The sequence below is a fragment of the Mustela erminea genome, chromosome 4 (genome assembly GCF_009829155.1).
Source record: "Mustela erminea isolate mMusErm1 chromosome 4, mMusErm1.Pri, whole genome shotgun sequence".
Taxonomy (NCBI): Eukaryota; Metazoa; Chordata; class Mammalia; order Carnivora; family Mustelidae; genus Mustela; species Mustela erminea.
Genome location: NC_045617.1, coordinates 132,713,339 through 132,735,961, shown reverse-complemented (window position 1 = coordinate 132,735,961; position 22,623 = coordinate 132,713,339). Strand labels below are relative to the sequence as shown.

Sequence of the window (22,623 nt, the reverse complement as noted above, 5' to 3'; positions counted from 1 at the left end):
TTCCCACAGTCACTAGACCCAACACAAAGACATCATTCCAGAAACTCTTGGAGAGAAGCCAATACAAATCTAATTCATCTCTAAGTGTTAATTTCTTATAAACTTGAGTGCTCATAAATTATCATTGCCCACAGTAAAAATACTTAAAAATTTTGATGGTAATAATATAGAAATAGAATCAAAATTCTAAACATGTGATTTTCAAATGGAATTTTTCACGCATTGGAAAGCTATATAAAGTGTTTAACATAACATGTATTTTTTTCCAATAGACATGTATAATATTTTCTTACTACACCACTAATCAGTGAATACAGTAAGACTGCATTTCTGGAAACATTATTTTTTTTTTCAATTTTATACCAGTGTACTTTTATTTTTTTATTTTTTTTTTATTTTTTATTTTTCATAAACATATATTTTTATCCCCAGGGGTACAGGTCTGTGAATCGCCAGGTCTACACACTTCACAGCACTCACCAAAGCACATACCCTCCCCAATGTCCATAACCCCACCCCCCTTCTCCCAACCCCCTTCCCCCCAGCAACCCTCAGTTTGTTTTGTGAGATTAAGAGTCACTTATGGTTTGTCTCCCTCCCAATCCCTTCTTGTTTCATGGATTCTTCTCCTACCCACTTAAGCCCCCATGTTGCATCACCACTTCCTCATATCAGGGAGACCATATGATAGTTGTCTTTCTCCGTTTGACTTATTTCTCTAAGCATGATACGCTCTAGTTCCATCCACGTTGTCGCAAATGGCAAGATTTCATTTCTTTTGATGGCTGCATAGTATTCCATTGTGTATATATACCACATCTTCTTGATCCATTCATCTGTTGATGGACATCTAGGTTCTTTCCATAGTTTGGCTATTGTAGACATTGCTGCTATAAACATTCGGGTGCACGTGCCCCTTTGGATCACTACGTTTGTATCTTTAGGGTAAATACCCAGTAGTGCAATTGCTGGGTCATAAGGTAGTTCTATTTTCAACATTTTGAGGAACCTCCATGCTGTTTTCCAGAGTTGTTGGACCAGCTTGCATTCCCACCAACAGTGTAGGAGGGTTCCCCTTTCTCCGCATCCTCGCCAGCATCTGTCATTTCCTGACTTGTTGATTTTACCCATTCTGACTGGTGTGAGGTGATATCTCATTGTGGTTTTGATTTGTATTTCCCTGATGCCGAGTGATATGGAGCACTTTTTCATGTGTCTGTTGGCCATCTGGATGTCTTCTTTGCCGAAATGTCTGTTCATGTCCTCTGCCCATTTCTTGATTGGATTATTTGTTCTTTGCGTGTTAAGTTTGCTAAGTTCTTTATAGATTTTGGACACTAGTCCTTTATCTGATATGTCATTTGCAAATATCTTCTCCCATTCTGTCAGTTGTCTTTTGATTTTGTTAACTGTTTCCTTTGCTGTGCAAAAGCTTTTGATCTTGATGAAATCCCAATAGTTCATTTTTGCCCTTGCTTCCCTTGATCCCAAAACCAGACAAGGATCCCATCAAAAAAGAGAGCTATAGACCAATATTCTTGATGAACACAGATGCAAAAATTCTCACCAAAATACTAGCCAATAGGATTCAACAGTACTTTAAAAGGATTATTCACCACGACCAAGTGGTATTTATTCCAGGGCTGCAAGGTTGGTTCAACATCCGCAAATCAGTCAATGTGATACAGCACATCAATAAAAGAAAGAACAAGAACCTCAATAGATGCTGAAAAAGCATTTGACAAAGTACAGCATCCCTTCCTGATCAAAACTCTTCAAAGTGTAGGGATAGAGGGCACATACCTCAATATCATCAAAGCCATCTATGAAAAACCCACCGCAAATATCATTCTCAATGGAGAAAAACTGAAAGCTTTTCCGCTAAGGTCAGGAACACCGCAGGGATGTCCATTATCACCACTGCTATTCAACATAGTACTAGAAGTCCTAGCCTCAGCAATCAGACAACAAAAGGAAATTAAAGGCATCCAAATCGGCAAAGAAGAAGTCAAATTATCACTCTTCGCAGATGATATGATACTATATGTGGAAAACCCAAAAGACTCCACTCCAAAACTGCTAGAACTTGTACAGAAATTCAGTAAAGTGTCAGGATATAAAATCAATGCACAGAAATCAGTTGCATTTCTCTACACCAACAACAAGACAGAAGAAAGAGAAATTAAGGAGTCAATCCCATTTACAATTGCACCCCAAACCATAAGATACCTAGGAATAAACCTAACCAAAGAGGCACAGAATCTATACTCCGAAAACTATAAAGTACTCATGAAAGACATTGAGGAAGACACAAAGAAATGGAAAAATATTCCATGCTTCTGGATTGGAAGAATAAATATTGTGAAAATGTCTATGCTTCCTAAAGCAATCTACACATTTAATGCAATTCCTATCAAAGTACCATCCATCTATTTCAAAGAAATGGAACAAATAATTCTAAAATTTATATGGAACCAGAAAAGACCTTGAATAGCCAAAGGGATATTGAAAAAGAAAGCCAAAGTTGGTGGCATCACAATTCCGGACTTCAAGCTCTATTACAAAGCTGTCATCAAGACAGCATGGTACTGGCACAAAAACAGACACATAGATCAATGGAACAGAATAGAGAGCCCAGAAATAGACCCTCAACTCTATGGTCAACTAATCTTCGACAAAGCAGGAAAGAATGTCCAATGGAAAAAAGACAGCCTCTTTAATAAATGGTGTTGGGAAAATTGGACAGCCACATGCAGAAAAATGAAATTGGACCATTTCCTTACACCACACACAAAAATAGACTCAAAATGGATGAAGGACCTCAATGTGAGAAAGGAATCCATCAAAATCCTTGAGGAGAACACAGGCAGCAACCTCTTTGACCTCAGCCGCAGCAACATCTTCCTGGAAACATTATTTTTAATGGAAATTTATGAATGACTACAGCAGCCACATCAAACTTACCTATTTTATTTCATTGGGTTTTATTCTTGTTTGTTTCATCTTTGTTGTTTTTCTGGGAAGTTTAGTTATTCTTCTTGTTGAACAATTTACAGGAAAGTACTATACTTGCTATGGGACGATGGGGTACAGGATTTTAAGGTGATTTACTCTGCATTCTCTGCATTTTCTACTCTACCTTTGCAATATAATCATGATTTAAAGTATGTTCCATGATCTAGATTTAAATTTCCAAACTGGTGTTTCTTTTGAATGTGACAATGTGTAAGTGATTACAGAAGTAGCTCAACTATGCATGGATTATATTTTGGGGCTACACCCTAAGACTTTGGATTTAAAGAGAAATTCTTCATAACACCTCAGATTCTATGATTACCTGTCTATTAGGTTTGCCATATGCAAGAAAGTGAATCAACATATCAAGGATTGTGAAAATTTTTAGAAAAATAGAGGGAGATTGGAGAAACTATCTTGCAAGACTAGATAAGCCAGAAAGACAAATATCCACAATGCAGTAAGAATTCACTAAATTGAGAAAGTTTAACAAACTCTCTAAAACATTGTAAACTAGAAGTAATCGGTTTCAACCTACACTTTATAGAAACCAACTATCTTGAGAAATTAATGTTCTTTCTGGAGGGGAAGAGATGCTTGGGCTAATTGAGGGTCCACATACTCTTCCACCAGTAAACACTAGATCCACTGGAGATTTGGTGGACACTATGGTTTTAAAATTTTTTGTAGAGTCTAGAAGGAAGTCACTATAGGGATGAATGAAAAACAAATTGATTTTCCAGTCAAAGTATGCCACTGCAATATCCTAAGGGTGGAGAGCTTTGGAAGTGGACAGATGCCAGAGTGAATGGCCCTGTAGAGTCCAGCATCAGGAACGGTGCGTGAACTCAAAGCCTGAGGCCTCCATTCAGATTGCCCCACCTTCTTAGAGACAACACAAGATAAGAGTGGAGAATCCCCAGGATGGGTAGATCAATGAGATGATTCTGCTGTTGGCTATCCCACAGAAGAAGAAGTTAGTAAGAGGATCAGGGTTATAGCAATATACTGACACACATTAAACTTCCTCACAAAACAGGGTTAGGCCTGCATTATGTTTAAAGCTAAAAACAGGAAAATGAGAGAGAGAATAAGCTATCTGGTCAAGTCAGCAAGAACCTGCTTAGGTTCTTTTGCCCTTCCCTCATCATTTCCTTACCTCTGGTTGTTGAATGTCTACAGGGTCCTTCAGATAGGGTCTCTCAGAAGGTCCCTACAGTCATTCAGGAGCGTTCTTCAAATTTCTATTTATTAATGCTTAAGACTTAGTTGATGTCATGTAGTCCAATGGTTTTATGTGATGAAGACCCTGGATTTTAGACCACAAGGCAGACTTCCTAAGCTCTCATCTCACATTTTCAGCTGCCTAATCAAAATCTCCTACTGGATGCCCAATGGTCATCTTGAAATCAACATTTCCAGAACAATGCAGTGGTCACTTCTTGTCCTAAGGTCAGAGCTCCAAAAGAGGACTTTGGTCCTACTCGGGGCAGATTAGTAGATTCCTCTCCTTAAATTAAAGACTTCTAGGCCAATCCAGAGTCTGGAAACTGGACTCACTAGTTTGCATCCAGGCATCAAGTCTGCTCACAAGTAGAGTCACTGTGATTGCCTCCTTACCTTCAGACTCCACCTAACATGTAAAAGACAAACTAAACTTCAGACTGCCCTGGATTGGAGAAAGGAAAAGGCATTCCCACACCTCCTTCCTATGTGATTAAGAGGGCTAGTGTGTTGGTCACACCTACCAGGGATATGAACAATTCAAGTGATGAAATATGAGATAACACAGTCATGATAAATACTGTGGCAATGAATTCTCATAAGTATGTCTATGTGTGACCGCATGCTAACATACTTGCTATAGCAATAGTTAATGTCCAGTAAAACTGAGAAATACCCCAGCTGCTGCTAGGGAAACATGGAAAAGTGCCACTAGATGTAGTAGCTCTTAAAATGTTTATAGAACCACAAAACTTTCACATTAAAGAATGGAAAATACTGGATATTCTTTCCAGAATAACACACATATACACAGGTTTGGAAACGTCCAAGGGTTTCATGAAACTCCTAAAGTCCTAACGTCCAAGTCAAATGTTTGTGAGTTTAATTAACATATGCATACAAGAGAAAAAGACAGAAAATAAAGATGTCCGACCCTGTACCTGGAGATTTCAAAATCTTTACAAAAGTGCCTACCTGAAAACATGATGCAAACAAATCTTTTTCCACCAAAATGAGAGAAAAATGGGAACCATCATAATGCTATAGAAGAAATGGTCAATGACTAGACTTCACATGGCAATCAAGCTACAATGTTGAAGGGAGATATATTGCTTCCAACATGGGATCTGGCCAGGCATGGGTAGTCAAATTAACAAATATTTAAATCCATCCATTGTATAGCATTATTTTTTCTCTCTCAATCTTAGGATGATGATTTCCTACATGACATCCATTTTTAATACTGTTACCATCTGTCTTTATAGAAATGTTTTGCTTAAGCCTTACATCTCTACTTTGTCCTATGCATCGCCTTATACAGACTTAGTGCAGATAAGTGGTATTAAATCCGATTTTAAAAAGAAAGATAGGGTGCTTGGGTGTCTCATTTGCTTAAGCGACCCACTCCTGATTTCAGCTTAGGACATAATCTCATGGTCATGAGTTGGAGTTCTATGTTGGGCTTCATGCTGAATGAGGAGCCTGCTTGAGATTCTCTCTCTCCTTCTCCCTCTGTCTCTCCACTTCTCTTTGCTCACTTTCCCTCTAAAAAGATAAAAGAAAAAAAATAAAATAAGAGAAGTCACCTGAGTTCATGAAAGCACTAGAAACAGAGCTGGAACTCAACACACAATTGTCTCGGGACAGCCCAGTTTTCTGTACACCATTTATGTGCCGATGTATGAAAGTGAACCAACCTGTGATGTCCCCACTTAATTTTCTGGAACTCAAAACATCTTCAAAATTTTCTAACTGTAAATTTTAAATGGAGCACATCCAGGCTGAATAACCCTTTTATGACAGCATTCTGTAATTGGTCCTGCTTCTCTGCTTTCTATTCTTTCCAGTTTCAAATATCTAATGGCAACAGGCAGGCTTCGGAGCTATGGACCTCCACACATAACAGTACTGGGAGGAGCTGGTTATATTTGTTTTTTTCCTGATGTTTGTGTTTATTTATTGTAAAAGACTTCAGTAAAATTGAGAGCAATGGTTTTGAATCAATGGAGCACAGGAAAAAAATAGATGACAGAAGGGTAAAGTCAGCTCATGGGGGTGATGATTTAGCCGGCAGTTTGCGTGTAGTCACTGTAAGAGGAAGTGGGATATGCATAATTCATTCATCATTCAGCAATTTGAACAATGAAAGAGAAAGAATAGGAAAGGAAAAAAAGAGAGAAGTGGGGGGGTGTGGGAGGCAAGAAGGCAAGAAGGAAGGAAGCCAAGAAGGAGAGAGAGAGAGAGAGAGATGGAGGGAAGGGAGCAAGAGTCAAGAAATGGTGTGTTCAGTGATTCCTGACATTGTTTCTTCCAGGGCTGTGCCTTGGATTTTGAACAATGTCAGGGGACAGAGAACTCCTTGCAGTCCCTATCCTCAAGCACATAATCTAAATGAATCAGTTAAGTTTGCAATACATAAAATTATTAGAAAGTAATACAAGAGAGGATAAGGTCAATTGCTAAGAAGTTCTATATAAATATAAAAATAGAATGGGCCAAATTAGTTAGGTTGAAAAATAGAAAAGTTATATGGATGAGGTGGAATTTGAGCCAAGCTTCAATGAGTAATATCAAGCAGAAAAACAGCCTTAACAGGCTTGAGAAACTATATTTAAACTGGTTTGACTAAAAGGGGGAGTTCTGTTGGGGAGTTAAGGGAAAAAGTTACATGTGGAGGATGGAGAAAGGTTCTGGGGAAATTTATTTAAAATGCACTCAATATGTCATGATGTTAGTAACGCCAGCAGACTGTGGAGCACAAAAAATAAATTGCAAAGCAGTGTGACAAGAGAAATGTGGTTTTAAAAGTATCGAATTCTGAGTCATGGGACTAGCATTCTATTTCTAATTCATCCACTTACTGGTGGGTGGTGGCTCTGGGTTTGGCCATTTGTAAGTCTGTTTCTCAGTAACGATGACAATAAAATACGCTTTGCATAGCTTTATGAAGATTAAATCGCACAGTTAATCAATTAATGAACACTATATAAGTTCTATATAAATTTATATAGTAGCTCTCTGTAAGTTTAAATAAGTTTTTTGCTGGTGGCATCTACATAACATTTTACTTCATGTGATTTTTTTTTTTATTGAGATATAAGTGACCTACAGCACTGTGTGAGTTTAGGGTGTACCATGTGTTGACTGGAGACATTTGTAGATTGCAGTATGATTAGCACTTTGAGTTAGCGAACACTTCCACCTATATTCCTAACAGCAGAACTCTGGAAGTAAGACTAGCCTGACAGTAGCAACAAAATGAATTGGTGTGGGGAGAGACTAGAGTCAGATTGGTCAAGAAATAAAAGCAGAAATGCAGATAGGAGAAGCTGGGGAGTGAAACAAGATGAATGCAAGAACCCAGTGAAGAATGTTGACGCCACTGACCTAAACAAGTAATATCTAAGGGAAAAGAAGCTAGGGACCCAGGTTTTTCTGTTCTTCTCCTTCACAAGATGGCTGCAGCAGCTCTAGGTAGTACATGGGGAAGGGCAAAGGGGGAAGGGACATGAGAGCTAAGAAAAAGCCAAAGGTTCTCTGGAAGACTCACCCTTTAAAGTTTCACTTTGACTTTATTATCCAGAATTGCATTACTGGACCAGCCCTGGCCGGAATGTGACTAGAGAGAGAGGCACTCTCTGTGAGTAAAGTTTGCAGTAAGCAATTACTTGGTTTTGCCCAGGGCCAGTCCTCCAGGGACTTCTGAGAATCTTAAATGAAATATCTATGGCCCTAGGTTCAGGTCATGATCACAGTGTCCTGGGATGGAGTCCTGCATGGGGTTCCTTTGTCAGCAGGGAGCCTGCTTCTCCCTCTGCCTCCCGCTCCTCCTGCTTGTGTTCTCTCTCTGATAAATAAATAAATAAAATCTTTAAAAATAAATGAAATATCTAAACTGCCTATCCCACTATCTATAGGTAACTACAGTAACTGCTCAATAAAGTGCATTCCTAATAATTTCTAATTAAGCCAAAATACATGAACGTCTACCAAGTAGTAGGCAGTGGCTACCTCCTGGAAAAAAAATAACTGAATAAAATGTGATTTCTGAAGAATTTCAATTCTAGACTTTAAAGAATTAGTGGCTTAAAAACCAAGTGAAAATATATCACAGGCAACCGGAGAGTCAGGGAAAGAAATCATGATTTTAAACTGAATATCACAGGTTTAGAGCTGAACTATGAGATAATTATTTTTTCGAGATAATTTTATATAAATTGAATGTGAGCTCCCAGGATTCATGTTTAAAAACTCTTAAAGAATAAACAAAAAAGAAGGGCCATAGTTGAGAGGAGGAAACTTTACTAATGTTGTTATGAAAGTCAAGAAAAAAAACATTTTGTAGTTAAGAAGTTGCAGCTTACTAGAACCAAATTCTACAGAGACGTCAGCAACCATAAGGACAAAAGAAAGATCTAGCAAAAATAACTTTACGGATGACTGCACTTTAGCAAAACCCTGGGTGCGCAAGTCACATTTCCAGGAATCAAAGAAGGAAAGATTGTTGGAGGATGGATACAGTGAGTTAAATGCATTTATTTAAGACTGTAACACAACCGGCAGTTAAACCACAATGAAATAAAACCGTGGCTAGATGAGGCAGGCTGTCAAGTGAAGAACTTTTTTAAGAAAGGAAAGCCCAAGTGTGCTTGAGGGCAAGGAGGGAGGAATCACTGTGATAAGAAAGCCTTAAATTGTGGTAAAGAAAACAGATAAGTTCCACAGAAAAATGGCTCAAAATAAAAGCTAAACAAAACTGACTGCGTATGTGGGGCGCGAGTGCCACATGGGAAGGGACGGGATGAGAGCATAGCACGGAGCTCGGGATGGACGGTGAAGGCTACAGTGGATCTCTGCTGGGATGAAGGTTGGTTTGTGAGGAAGGAGGATGTGAGAGCAGGTTTGGAATGAAGCCTCAGGAGAAAGCATCAAGGACTCAGAGAGGATAAGTAGAAGAACTTCCAAGAATAGCAAATGCCATGCTGTAGCTAGAATCAGTGTGTCAGTCAACTCCACCTCTTCTTAGAGAAGGAATTTAAAACCAGAGGATATCTTAGAAACCAATTTTTTTTTTTCCTAGTAATCTAAAGAGAGGCATGGATAGAGTAACTTCTGGAATTATTTTAGATTGGCAGTTGATGCTGAAGTCTTGTTTAAAAGTAAGAGACTTTAGGAATCTAGACTCATCTAGACTGAGATGTAAGAAGCATCAGAGCAAGGAATGGGCAGGTGGGAGAAGGTGACGTAGCCCAAGGAAGTTAAGAGATGGAGGTAAAATGGGCTGGGATGTGGGTCCGGACGATGAGAGACACAGGGAAGAAGGTTCGATGGAGATAAAAGAGAGAGAATGGCAGGTAAAGACTTGTCCTTGTGAGGAGCCCAGGAGCTCTGAAATGTTAGGGGTGGAAAGCTGGCCTATTGTGTGCATTTCTAGAGTATTGCAGCTGTACATTGGAAGTAGAATGCCAGAATGTTCAAACAATGAATTCAGAACCCCTGCCTGATGAACTGACACCAGGAAGGCCAGTGTTGCTGAGAAGGATGGTGAGTAGGAAAGAATAGGAACCAAATATGCTCATCACAACTGAGAGCATGAGTTCTGTATGGGACCCAACTTGGGCTCCCAGTGATATCCCTTAACAGCTTCTGGTCTTTGGACAAGTTATTTAACCACAGTACACTCCATTCTCCTCCCTCACACATGGAAATAATAAAAGCGGACATCTAAAGTATGATGAAGGAGAAGAAAGGCATGCAGAGGGCTTAGTATCATCACAGCACAGAAAAATTGCAGGTTAAATGGTAGGAATATCCATAGGCCTATAAAAGCTGAATGCAGGAAGCCTGACAGGGCAGCAGTGATGATCTGGAGTCGGAAAGGAGACACTCAAGGGACCTAGAAAGGTGAGGTAAGGAAATGTAGGGGAAAGGGCAGTATTATGGCAGGACCTTTGAAGAAGCTGGGACTCCGTTGAAAATGGTGGAGGGAACAAGTGTCTCTGAAGACACGAAGACGAAGGAAGAAATGACAATGACAAATAGGCTGAAGATAAATGGAATGTCCCTGATATCTAGAAGGGACTTCTTAAATCACAATCCAAGAAGAAAAAAAGAAAAAAAGAGAAAAGAGCCAAGGCGGGTGGAAGTATGTACAAAGAAGAGACAAGCATGAAAATTTTAGCCATCACAAGCCCTGGAAAGGATTAGAAGTTTCTATCCCCTCTCACCATCAAGACCAGTCAAATGTATCCATTTTTTAAAAAGGGAGGGAAGCATCTGTTTCTTGAAAAATCTAGGGCCTAAGTGTTTGTGTTCTGTTATCCCAAGAGCCAAGAACATAAAGTCAGAAAGAAAGATCATGTAGGACATCGCCACATATGTGCTCACTAAAGCCAAATGAGCTTTCACAGAACTTGGTCCTTGTAACTAGAAAAAATGACATAGAGTATTTTTTATGTGGCTTTTTTTTTTTTCTGGCATTATTTTTCCATCACCTTGCTCAGGTCTCAAATATGTTTAATTGTCATGGTTTAACATGGATGAGAGATATGACCTAATGTCATAGGTTGTTTTCCCACACAAAAATATTGCTTACTGTATGACATAAGTGCTAAGATTCTGCTGAACAACAGACAGGTAAAAAACACCTTCCTACAGATTTCCTAAAAATAGGGAGAACCCATCTTGATCATTCCCAATATTAACATCCATCAACTTCAGCTCCAAATTCCTCTATTTCCATTTCTTTGAGAGGTCTTCCACTACCCTTGTATCTCCTGCTTCCTTTTTACATTTTACTGGACTACAGAACTTGAATTTTTCTATTCATTCACTGCCATCCAAAACCAGGAGTTGCCATATGGTGTATGCTGCATTACAATGGTGTTTGTGAGATTTTGCTGGAAAATTGCAGGGGGAGGGGTGGTCTACCTTAAGGCCATATTATTTGCATATGAGGACTTAATACCATTTCAATAAGTGAAAATCACAGGCTTCCAACACAAAACCAGTTATTAGAAAAAAATGTCATCAGCAAAATATCAAAGCTTAAACTGACCACATAGCATGGAAGAGAATGGAAGTTCAGGTCACTAAAACACCATTGGCTCTAATCTTTCCCATGAACCTTAGTGTTCCTGGATTTCTCCATATTCTTCTTTGTACATTTTATAAAAAAATCACTTTCAGGTTTATGGAAAATGCAGCATAAAGTGAGCAGGTTTTTTTTCGATGTGTTACATGGAAGAAAGAACAGCAACTAAGATTTTTGTGATTACTTTGATAGACTTCCAGTAGGAGTATTTAGTTTATCTGCACATAGAAAATGAATATTAAAATATTCATACCCCAAGGCTACAAGAAAAAGTAGATAACAGCTGTTGGTCTAAAATGTGGTTTCATTATGCAGAGATTGGAATAAGCTTGTAATTATGAATTAGAGGGAGAGCAGTTGAAAAAAATGTTGAATAGGTTTCTAACCCCAACATTTAAAATCAGTTTGCTGTTAAGAAATAAAGCAAGTGTTCACACCATTTCCCTCAATAAGCTTTCAAGTGGTATCAGCAATAGCAGACTTGCTTTTGCTCACCTCAAAGAGGAATGTGCAATAAATCCTTCACACAAATTTCTACATGATTTTTTTTTCTAAAGCAAGTTCAAGTATCTTATACCAAGTCCATATTTCAAACTAACAAAACCCCACTTGAATATTTCTTTTAGACCTAAAGACATAATAAATACAAAGAAATAAGGTTTTAAAACATGATTTTGGTTAATAACACAGATTACAAGTTTCTTACTGAGATGTACTTTTCTTGGACGTGATACAATGACAGTGAAGAAAACATTGTTTCATTTAGTTACAATGTTAGATGAACAAAATAAAGTTTATTAACTTTCTTGTTGCACAATGGAAAAAATTAATCTCTTTTCCAATTGTTCAAATATTAATCCACTGAGAATTGTGACTTTGGTTTGAAAGAATTTATTTTAAGAAATTTAACCTCCCAAATACACACATAATGCATACAGTGAATTATTTAGAACACCATGCAGTATAAATTATATTTCTCTCTTCCCTCATTTCGCTGCTCCTCCATTACAATCTGTTAAGAAACTGAATAATTACTGAAAAAAAGATAAAATATAATTAAACAATATGAAGAGTAACTAAGAGAAGGTTTTGCACTGATGTGAAACATTTCATTAAGAATTACTAAGCATTTTTTAAATATTTTCTGAGATTAAGTATTATTATCCTTTCTTAAAGATGAAGAAAATGAGAAAAGAAATTATGTACTAGACCCATGATGGACATGAGCTGAGTATTACAGAAAAAAATTTAAAAATGGGAAACTTTGTGTCCGTTATTTGCTGTGACATGAACTTTTAGCTAACTTATGTGTGTTTTGATACAATGAACCACACACTCCCTTGTTATATTTTCCTTTTGGGGGGGTAGATTTTATTTATTTATTTTAGAGAAAGAGAGCATGAATGTGGGGAAGAGAAGAGGGAGAGAGAATCTCAAGCAGACTCCCCACTGAGCAGAGTCTGAATGATTTGGGGCTCAATCTGAGGACCCCAAGATTATGACCTGAGTTGGAGACTTAACAGTCTGGGCCACCCAGGTACCTTGCTATTTTTTCTTCTGATACTAACACTCTTCCTTTCTAACTCTAAGATGTGTTTAGAAAACCAAACCAAAGGGAAGACAAACACCCAGACTCTTTCCTCCAGCCTCCGTCTCCTGGGTCAGATGAGGGCCAGGAAGGAAAACAGACAGGGTTGGGGGATGGGTGAAACAGGAGAAGGGGATGACCAGTACACTTCTGATGAACACTGAGGAATGTAGGGAAATGCTGAGTCACTCTATTGAACACTTGAAAGTAATGTAACACTGTGTGTGAGCTATACTGAAATTAAAATTAAAAACTTAATAAAATTTAGAAATAAAGAACAGCAGACAGCACCCAGAAACTTAGTAACAATTCCTTGAACACTAAGCAGCATTTTTACATTCAAGCTGTCCCTGCAAACAAATGACATAACCGGGGCACCTGGGTGGCTCAGTCGGTTAAGCATCTGCCTTCATCTCAGGTCTTGATCCCGGGTCCTGGGATCAAGCCCTGCTTCTGGCTCCATGCTCAGTGGGGAGCCTGCTTCTCTCTCTCCTGCTCCCCCTGCTTCTGCTCCCTCTCTCTCTCTGTCAAATAAATAAATAATTTTTTTAAAAAGGACAGAAAACAATCAGCCCGATAATATATTTTTTAAATTCAGAGTCATTATTTTAGAATAATATTAACAGTACAGCTGAAGTGGAAAAGTAAAAGAAAAATTCATCTTGACCTCATTTTTGAAGTACGTGGTGAAGAACACTTATTCTGTTTCTGTGGGGCCAAGGGTCAGAAGACAAAAGACAAACCACATGATAGTAAAATCTCCCACTCCCTGCTGAGCTCTGTTAATATGTTCAACAGTTGAGTGTACACAGGACTTCCAGTCCCTTCCCTAAACATATGGCAGGCAAGAAGACAAGTGGACCTCCAATATTGAAAGTGCCTTGTTACTGACATACTGGCAGACAAAAACAACTTGCTCGTCGTCATAAAGGTAACTTTCCTGCTTTTCTCAACAGGAAGAGGAGAAATTCTCAAAAGTGGGATCAATGGAAAATCTGCTCTCACGCTCATTCTAATAAAGAAAATGTAACATAAAAATTACAATTTTAATTTTTTTTAGATCAAAAGCTTTTCTAGGCTGCACGCCTTCCCATCAGTCACTGGTGTGGGACCTGTGCAAAAAGCCCTGTGTGCAGAGCTGTGCCAGTCGCGTCTTTCTGTCTGGATTCTTTCTCCCAGAGACTCGATCGTTTTCCCAGGAGCTGAGAAATACGAGTGCTCGAGTAAGATCAAAATCTAGAGGAAAGGGAGGTGGAAAAAAATCTTCTAAGCTGGATGAACCTTGATTTTGGGGAGAAAGTCTTACATGAATTTAAATTCTAATATCTATCTGATTACACTGCTTTCAATTTTTAGCTTCATTTTATATTACTCTTGTCTTCACTGCACTGTTTGTGCTATTTTTGGAAGTTCAGAACTTATAAGGTCAAAGCCAGGTAAAAAAACACCTCAAAGAAAGGAACCACCTACTGAGGATCCAGATATTGAGCCTGGACAAGAGAGAGAAGAAGGAGCATGTGGGGTTCAAGAACCTGAACTGGAAGCTGAAAGCCAGGAAAAGGAAAAGGGTCTGGAAAAGACTGGAGGTGAGAGTGGAGATGGCCCTGATGTGAAAGGGAAGACTACACCTGATCTAGCATTTGCTAAAGTTCAAGAAGCAGGTGATGGACAGTCGTAAGTTAAAAAGAAGAGAAGATGAAGCCACACATACAGTTTGTTATATTGATAATTTGGCTTAAATTCTCTCAATAAAGATTTAAAGTTTGCTCTGAAAAAAAAAAAAAATTTTTCTAAATGACTTAAAAGCAAACATAGAACACGAAAAGGGTAGATCCCTTCCCCCCAAAGCAGACAGTAAATAGTTAACGTAAGTACACAGTTAACATGTTTGACTGTTTATATGAGACCGTCTCTCTGATGTTTTAATTAAAAGTTTATGAGTAGTATTAAATAGCAATATAAGTATTTTTTAAAATTCCTAGTTATATTTTGCTGCTATTTTTTCTAAGACAACATAAAGGTAGTAGAGACTATTAGAGAACTATGGAAATTCTGAAAAAAAAAATTGATATATATCTCCTCCTGAATGCCAACACACAATTTTATGACAAAATGGGACTCCATTCTCTCCTGCATTTTGGTTTAATTTTTGGTGGAAAATAACAATAAAAATGTCTTGAGAAATAAAAACCAGATCAAACCTATAGAGAGGCTAAGAAAGAATTAATTGTCTTTGAAAATATTGTCCAAATATTAATTAATCCATATTAAAAAATAAGGTAGGGAAACACTATCTTTACCCTCTGATGCGGAAACAGTCAATGTGGTCAGGATTCTAACCTCAGGACTTGGGCTGGGATCCTTTGTTTTCAATGGCACGTCACTTCTTAACTCCAGGAACAGTCAGGAGGAGAAAGGCACACGTCAGGTTCTGGTTGTTTCAAAACTTTTGAGAGAGCTCCTCTGAGAGCCTTTGATTTGTGTTTATCCTCTGAATCCCACCCACTTATATTAATTGAACACCTTTCTTCCAAGATAGCGCTCCACGGCACACACAGCCTGCACCGTGTTAATTGAGCCCCTTTGGGGGAAAGTATCGTTTAAATATAACAATATATTCAGAACCCTAAAATAATTTGATCTATAATAAATTCTTAAGCAAGGGAGGAAGGCCAGCCTGGGGACCCAGGGAGGGGAAGATTGCCAGGTACGAAGTCAGAGATTCACAAGGAAGTTGTAGAAGCTCCTTCCCTGGAGACTTTTAAAAATAGAATAGACAGCCCTCAACATACAGTGTGTAGGAGGCCCCATTATACTTTGTTATGAGAGAACTTCACTACAGGTTTCCTTAGGCTTGATTAAAAAAAAAAAAAAAAAATGGGAGGAGGGTGAGGGAAAGCCGCCTGATATAAGGGAAATTCAGTTTAAGAAATGCCCTTGATAGTGAATGAAGTCTGTTCATTTTAATATGAATTTTCTGATTTTTACACTTGATTTTGGGGAGAAAGTCTTACATGAATTTAAATTCTAATATCTATCTGATTACACTGCTTTCAATTTTTAGCTTCATTTTATATTACTCTTGTGTTCACTGCACTGTTTGTGCTATTTTTGGAAGTTCAGAACTTATAAGGTCAAGAAGAAATTGAAAGTTGCTTGGATATTTTACCTTTTATCCTCCTTTTAGACCATGATCCTCATATATTTGAAAATATATGTAGACACACACCTATACATATATATGATTTAATAATAGCTTTTCAGGGAAAATTAACAATATTTTAAGTATAGTTCATCTTTTCATTAACAAACTATGGAATACATTAATCAAAAATTCCACACAACTTTCTTCTTTGATATGATTTAAGACATCATGAACAGATCCTTTGGAAACAAATCTTTTTCTCAAAAAAAAAAAACACACACACACACACACACAAGAAAAATTTATCTTAATCCAGTATCTCTACCTACATAGAGCATCATAATGACCGACAGTAGACATTACCCCATTCAAGACTTGGACCACTTCTTTATCTTTATGATTAACAATTTGTATTTGAACCCTTTCAAAGACTACTGAGATTCCTTTTGCATTCTATATTTGGTTAAACTCACCATTCTCTCTTCATTGAATTGCAATGCAAGTAACACAACTAATATGTCTTTTGGCTACACAGATACACCAACCACGCAAGACTAAATTTGCAGATACATACACTAGGCCAAGTACATCATAATATAATCGTGTACCTAGGAGTTAATGACATTTTTTATCCTAATTGTAAATTCATCTATGTTTTTAAGAAAATCCATCCTCATTTTTCAGAAATGATAATCAAGAACATAGAGCATGTTAATTCTACACTTTAATAAGGAATTTTCAGTAACATGCTGAGATTTTCAGTTTGTCACCTTGGGCTGAGACACTTATCCCCTGTATTAGTTTTCTCTTGCTGCTGTAATAAATTACCATAAAGTTGATGACTTAAAGCCACACATTTATTATCTCCATGTGCCAGAGCTCAGAAGTCTGGCATGGTTTTCGCTGGACTGAAAATCAAGGTGTTGATAGGGCTGGCATTTGTTTCTGAAGGCTCCCGGGGAAAATCTGTGTCTTTGCCTTTTCCTATTTTGGAAACGCCGCATTCCTTGGCACCTAATCCCCTCCTTCATGTTCAGATCTAACAATGGCACCTGGAATCCCTCTGGACCTCACCCTGCTTCACTCTGATCTACTCTTCTGCCTCCCTCTTCCACTGTGCAGAATGCTTGTGATTCTGTGATGATCCCCTGGACAACACAGGCTTATACCCCTATTTTAAAGCCCGCTGATTATCAACGTTAATTCCATCTGGGACTTGAATTCCTCTTTATACCAAATTCACCATTTCCAAGGATTAGAATGTGGATCTCTCTGGGAGGCAATCATTGTCTACAACATATCCCCTCCAAATATCAACTACAGATTTATCATAAATTCTCCTATTCCTAACAAACTACAGTAGTTTAAATATCATCTGAAAAATGTGTTTACCTAAACTGTGTAATTCCCAAACCATCTTCCTACCAAGCTTTTTAAAGATTTTATTTACTTTTTTGAGAGAGAGAGTGCAAACGCAAGCTGGGGGAGGAGCAGAGGGAGAGGGACAAGCAGACTCCCTGCTGAGCTCAGAGCCCTACCCAGGGCTCCAACCCAAGACCCTGAGTTCATGACCCCTGCAGAAGTCAGACGCTTAACTGACTAAGCCACCCAGGCACCCCTCCCACCAATTAGAGGCTATTTTTAAGTTTTATTGTTCTCTTATATAATATTATTTTCAAAACTCCTTAGGAAAAAAGGTATGATATAAAGTGAATAGTAGTTTTTGTTTGTTTGTTTGTTTGTTTTTGTTTTTTGTTTTTTGTTTTTCTTAGTTGGAGTCTACACCTCAATGCATGACAGAGAACTTGGATTAATATCATCTCTGTATATGGGAAAGTGGGGCCCCTTGCCCTGGGTGCTAGGCTTTAGGAACTCCTTTTCTGGATTTTTTCTGGCCCTGACTCTCCTGTTGGCAAGAAGCCTGTAGAAAGGGGCCTGGCTACTCCGAGTCCTTACCTGCTAGACCACCGTCACAGTGCCTGGTACCCTGGAAGTCTCTAATTATGTGGCCCAGATTATAAGAACCATTGGCCCCTTCTCCCCAAGTTTACCCTATCAGTAATATACAAGTTCCCCCCATAACTGAAAGTAGAGCCTTTCTATGAAACCCTCCCTAAGACAAAATGGCATAAAGCACTTTCGAAAAGGTCCTGTTGGACCACTGCACTTTTTCAAAAGACCTGTTAGTACATTCAGTAATGCCTTTTTTTGTAAATGCGAAAATCCCTTTCAGATTTCTTCTGGTTAGTGAGTACAGGTACCCATGCATGTCTTTTCCAAAAGCAAATGGGTATAAGGTGAACTTTCAGAAAGTGGGGGAAACCTCTACACACCCCCAGGACTAAGCGTTGCATATGAAGTTTGGAATGCAGGCTGGCATCTCCACACTAGGGCCTCCAGGACTGTGGAGGAGCCAACCAGAGAGAGTGGGGGAAAAGTAGATGGGCGGGGGCTGCCGTGCCCAGAGGTCCCTGTCTAGTTCTCCCAGGCATCATCCTGCAGTACAGATCTCCTAGGGGTTCTAGAATTCAAATTCAAATCTGGCCTGCCAAGTTGTGATAACTTACATTTGTCACAGTAGGAGGATAGAACATATTTATGTGAGGGTTTGTTAGTTTGATTTATTTGATTTAGAAGTTTGACTTTGAAATATTTGCACATAGGTTATGTGGGCTTCCCTTTATATACTCCTGCCTGGGGCCTTAAAAATACTGGGGGACAGTCTGTCTTAAATGTCTTCATTCTGACATTTTCATTCAAATTAAATTTGTGCATCAATAGGACAAATTAATATCCCTCAAAAAAACAGTTTTCAGAAATATATGTAACTTTCCTCACCTAATTCAAATTATTCTGAGACTATCAAAATTTGTTAATTTCAGTGCTTCGAGGACCTCGGTGATTCTTGCTTCATTCTCTTATTACCATAAAAGGAAGCTATTATTACTCATGAATATATACCCATATCTATCATCTAAATATCTCTTTATCTCTTTATGTATATATACATATATATATTCTCTCTCCAGATAGATAGATAGATAGATACACACACATATACATATATCTGTATAAACAGGGATCTGAGTTAGTTTATTTTTGTGGGAAGCCAGGAGAAACAGTAAGAACTCTGGACAGGGCACCTGGGTGGCTCAATCGGTCAAGAATCCAACTCTCGATTTCAGCTTAGGTCATGATGTCAGGATCCTGGGATCAAGCCCTATGTCAGGCTCATGCTCAGCAAGGAGTCTGCTTCAGGATTCTCTCCTTTTCCCCCTGTCCCTTCCCTCCTCTCTAAAATAAATAAATAAATCTTAAAAAAAAAGAAAGAAAGAAAGAAAGAAAAGAAAAAAGAACTCTGGGGACTCAGAACAAGCAAGGCCTAAAGATTCTCCATAGAGAAACTGAGAGCAAGAAAGATAAAGCCACTGGAGGTAGTAATGGATTTTCATCATTGTTTCACTTTTAGAATTATGAAATAAAATCTGGAGAATACAAGTAGCTTTAAATTGACATCCATACTTATTCATTGAGTCAATAAATACAATTTTAATTTGGCAAAAAACATTTACAGAAATGCAAATGCAAGGTCTTATTTTTAAAATATGAATCTGAAAGCCATAGGGAAAAACTAGGATATAATGATCAAGAGCAAATCTATCCAAGCCTGGTCTTGTGGACTAACACCATCCCTGATAAATGTGCATTAATCTCATATTGGAGGTCATTCTTGTTTTTAATATATTACCTCTGTGTAGCTACAGTTTTAACTGTTTGTGTTATTTATAACAATGAAATGAATCCCAGGTTGTTTTCTTATATTCAACCTCTCTTTGAACAGAAACCCTAGAAAGAACAAGCATATTTCTAATTTCTTATTGATTATGATTTCTACTGGTTATGGATAGCAATTATATAAATTTGACAAGGTTCATTCCTTTTAGTTTGAGCCATTAAAAAATCAATTAGTCTTTGTTTTGTAAAACTTTCATATATATATATATATATATATATATATATATATATATATATATATAATTGGATTGTTCTTTCTTGAAAGATCCTTTGATTATGTGTTCTACCAAAGAACATTGGGAATTCAATTAACTCCAAAAAATTACTAAATCCTAGGAAGTATTTTACAAAATGTCATTTTTTACTTAATAAAGGGACAGCCCCATATTTCATGAGTTCCCATTCATCTGACAGAGCTGTGGTGTTTGTAATTGTGTATATAAAGCCATCAGTCTTCTAGAACCATCTTTAGCTGAGCAAGCCCCAAAGCATGGTCCATTCTGCTCATATCTGATCAGCATCTTTATAGCTTATCAGCCTTGGGGTTCAATTTTGTTTTGGATGCTTTTATAAATGAGCACAATCACTGGTGAATCTGTTCTTCCAGATTGCAAAGAGAAAAATCGAGAGAGGAACTTTAGTAGATTACTGTGTCATTGAGAATAAAGTACAAGCACAAATGCACCTAAAGTAGTCACAGAGATGATTTTTTTGGGTGTACATTTTCAGTTTTATTTCAGTAAAATTAGATGATTGTCTTAGTTATTACTGTTTTTGAAGTTATGCTCTTCCCGCAGGCTAGGGGTATGATCAATGCATTATCTAACTAAATCAATTGTCCCAAAGTACTATTTTTTTTTCCTTAAAAGAAAGGAAAGATAACAGAAAAGAGGAACAGCAATAGAGAGAAAGCATAAGAATTATTTCAGGACTTTCTCCTTCTGGACAGATGTGGGATGCATTTTATACTTTCTAGTAGCTAGATTCGACAGTATGGCTGATCTCAGGATCCAAGGCAGGCGCAGGAATAGCAGGAGCCAAGAGGAAATTTGAATCACTTTAATGGCTTTTGCATTTACAAAATCTCTCTGTGAAAGTGTTCATAATATTTGCCTCAGTGAGTTGCTTCTTAAGTCAGTAGAATAATTGAAGTGCAATATCTAAAGAAAAGTCATATATTGTATAAACATTTATGAAAATATTTTGCTCTAATCAATGTAGATCAAATAAAATATATCAATTGATATTTTAATAAAAGAAATAAAATTTCCAAAGGTCGGGATATCAAATAATCAAAAGGACCATGAGGGTGTCGAAGAAACTCCGGTGCCTGGCCAAGGATAATTTTCTTCAGTTACATTAGAAACTCAGAGGAGGAATTTCAGTGTCAAAATTCCACGTTCAGTGGCACCTGGGTTAAAGCCTCTGCCTTCGGCTCAGGTCATGATCCCAGGGTCCTGGGATCAAGCCCCACATCGGGCTCTCTGCTAAGCAGGGAGCCTGCTTCCCTTCCTCTCTCTGCCTGCCTCTCTGCCTGCTTGTGATCTGTCTGTAAAATAAATAAAATCTTAAAAAAAAAAAATCCATGTTCATCTTGTCCATTTCTGGAAACATACTTCTCAGTAGTTATGAAGTATAACAATATCCTAGAGTTTGTTCTCTGCACAGCAGGAGCAAACACTGACATAAATGAGGCTCAGCATATGTGCAGTTGGTACACTTTCTATCTACTCATTCTGTGTGGGGCATAGTATTCGATGACACCTTCCTTAGAACATTTACAACACGTTTGTCAAGTAAATGTTTGTGTCCCTCCCAAAGTCATATAACACAAACCTGTCCTCCATATGATGGCATTAGGAAGGCAATTAGAATTAGATGAAGACATAGGAGTGGAGCCCTCATGAAAAGAATTTAGTGTCTTTACAAGAGTCATTGAGAGAGCTTGCTTCCTCTCTCTGCTGTCTAGCATGTGAGGACAGAGTGAGAAGCCTATAGTCTGGAACCCAGGAAAGGGTTCTCACTAAAACCCAACCATGCTGGCACCAGCCCCCAGAAATGAGAATTAAATTTCTGTTGTGTATAAGCCATACCATTTACAGTATTATAGCAGCCCAAATGGACTAAGAGGAAGAACTGTAAATCGAAACACATCCCTGAGACTCCTTTAAGTGCATTTGTGCTCACAGTTCATTGTCAATGACATAATTTACTAAAGTTACTCTCTCAATGTGTAGCCCTCACGATGGTATCATTTGGAATTGACCATCTATCCAACCACCTTGGCACTGAAAATCACTTTGGTTTACTTAGAGACTAACCAAAAATACCTGGTCTACCATCAAGATTTCTAGTTGCTTGAGCCCACAACTCATCTTCTTGCCATTGTTACCTCAAATAGATATCACGAGAGAACTTCTTGTAAGTAGCAAATGATTTAAATTAATTTAAAAAATTTTTCTAAATAAGACAAAACTATTTCATGTATTTCTCTAAAACTACAGTATATCACATTCCTATTCCTCATCCCAGGGTTCTTCTCTCTTCTTTTGCTCAATTCCATGAAACTAAGTATGGACTAAGTATGAACATGAAACTAAGTATGAACAAATATGAACAACATGGAGTTCAAAAGCAGCTGCCATTTTGGCCAGGCCTACACTGTACTCAGAAGTTTGTGGAGAACTGGCTTGTAGGAAAACTGAACCCACTTTAAGATAGCCACAAAGGCAAAAAAGATAAAGAAAGTGGACAAAATTGAAC

At 37.9% G+C, this 22,623-nt stretch overlaps 1 long non-coding RNA gene across 1 annotated transcript in view; it reads left to right on the top strand.

Annotated features, from left to right (window-relative positions):
• The first annotated feature begins 9,747 nt into the window (after positions 1 to 9,747).
• LOC116587847 overlaps positions 9,748 to 22,623 on the top strand; it is a 30,130-nt gene continuing 17,254 nt past the window's right edge. The window contains exon 1 of the long non-coding RNA XR_004284672.1: positions 9,748 to 9,783. This is a non-coding gene — a long non-coding RNA (uncharacterized LOC116587847). The remainder of the gene's footprint in view (positions 9,784 to 22,623) is intronic.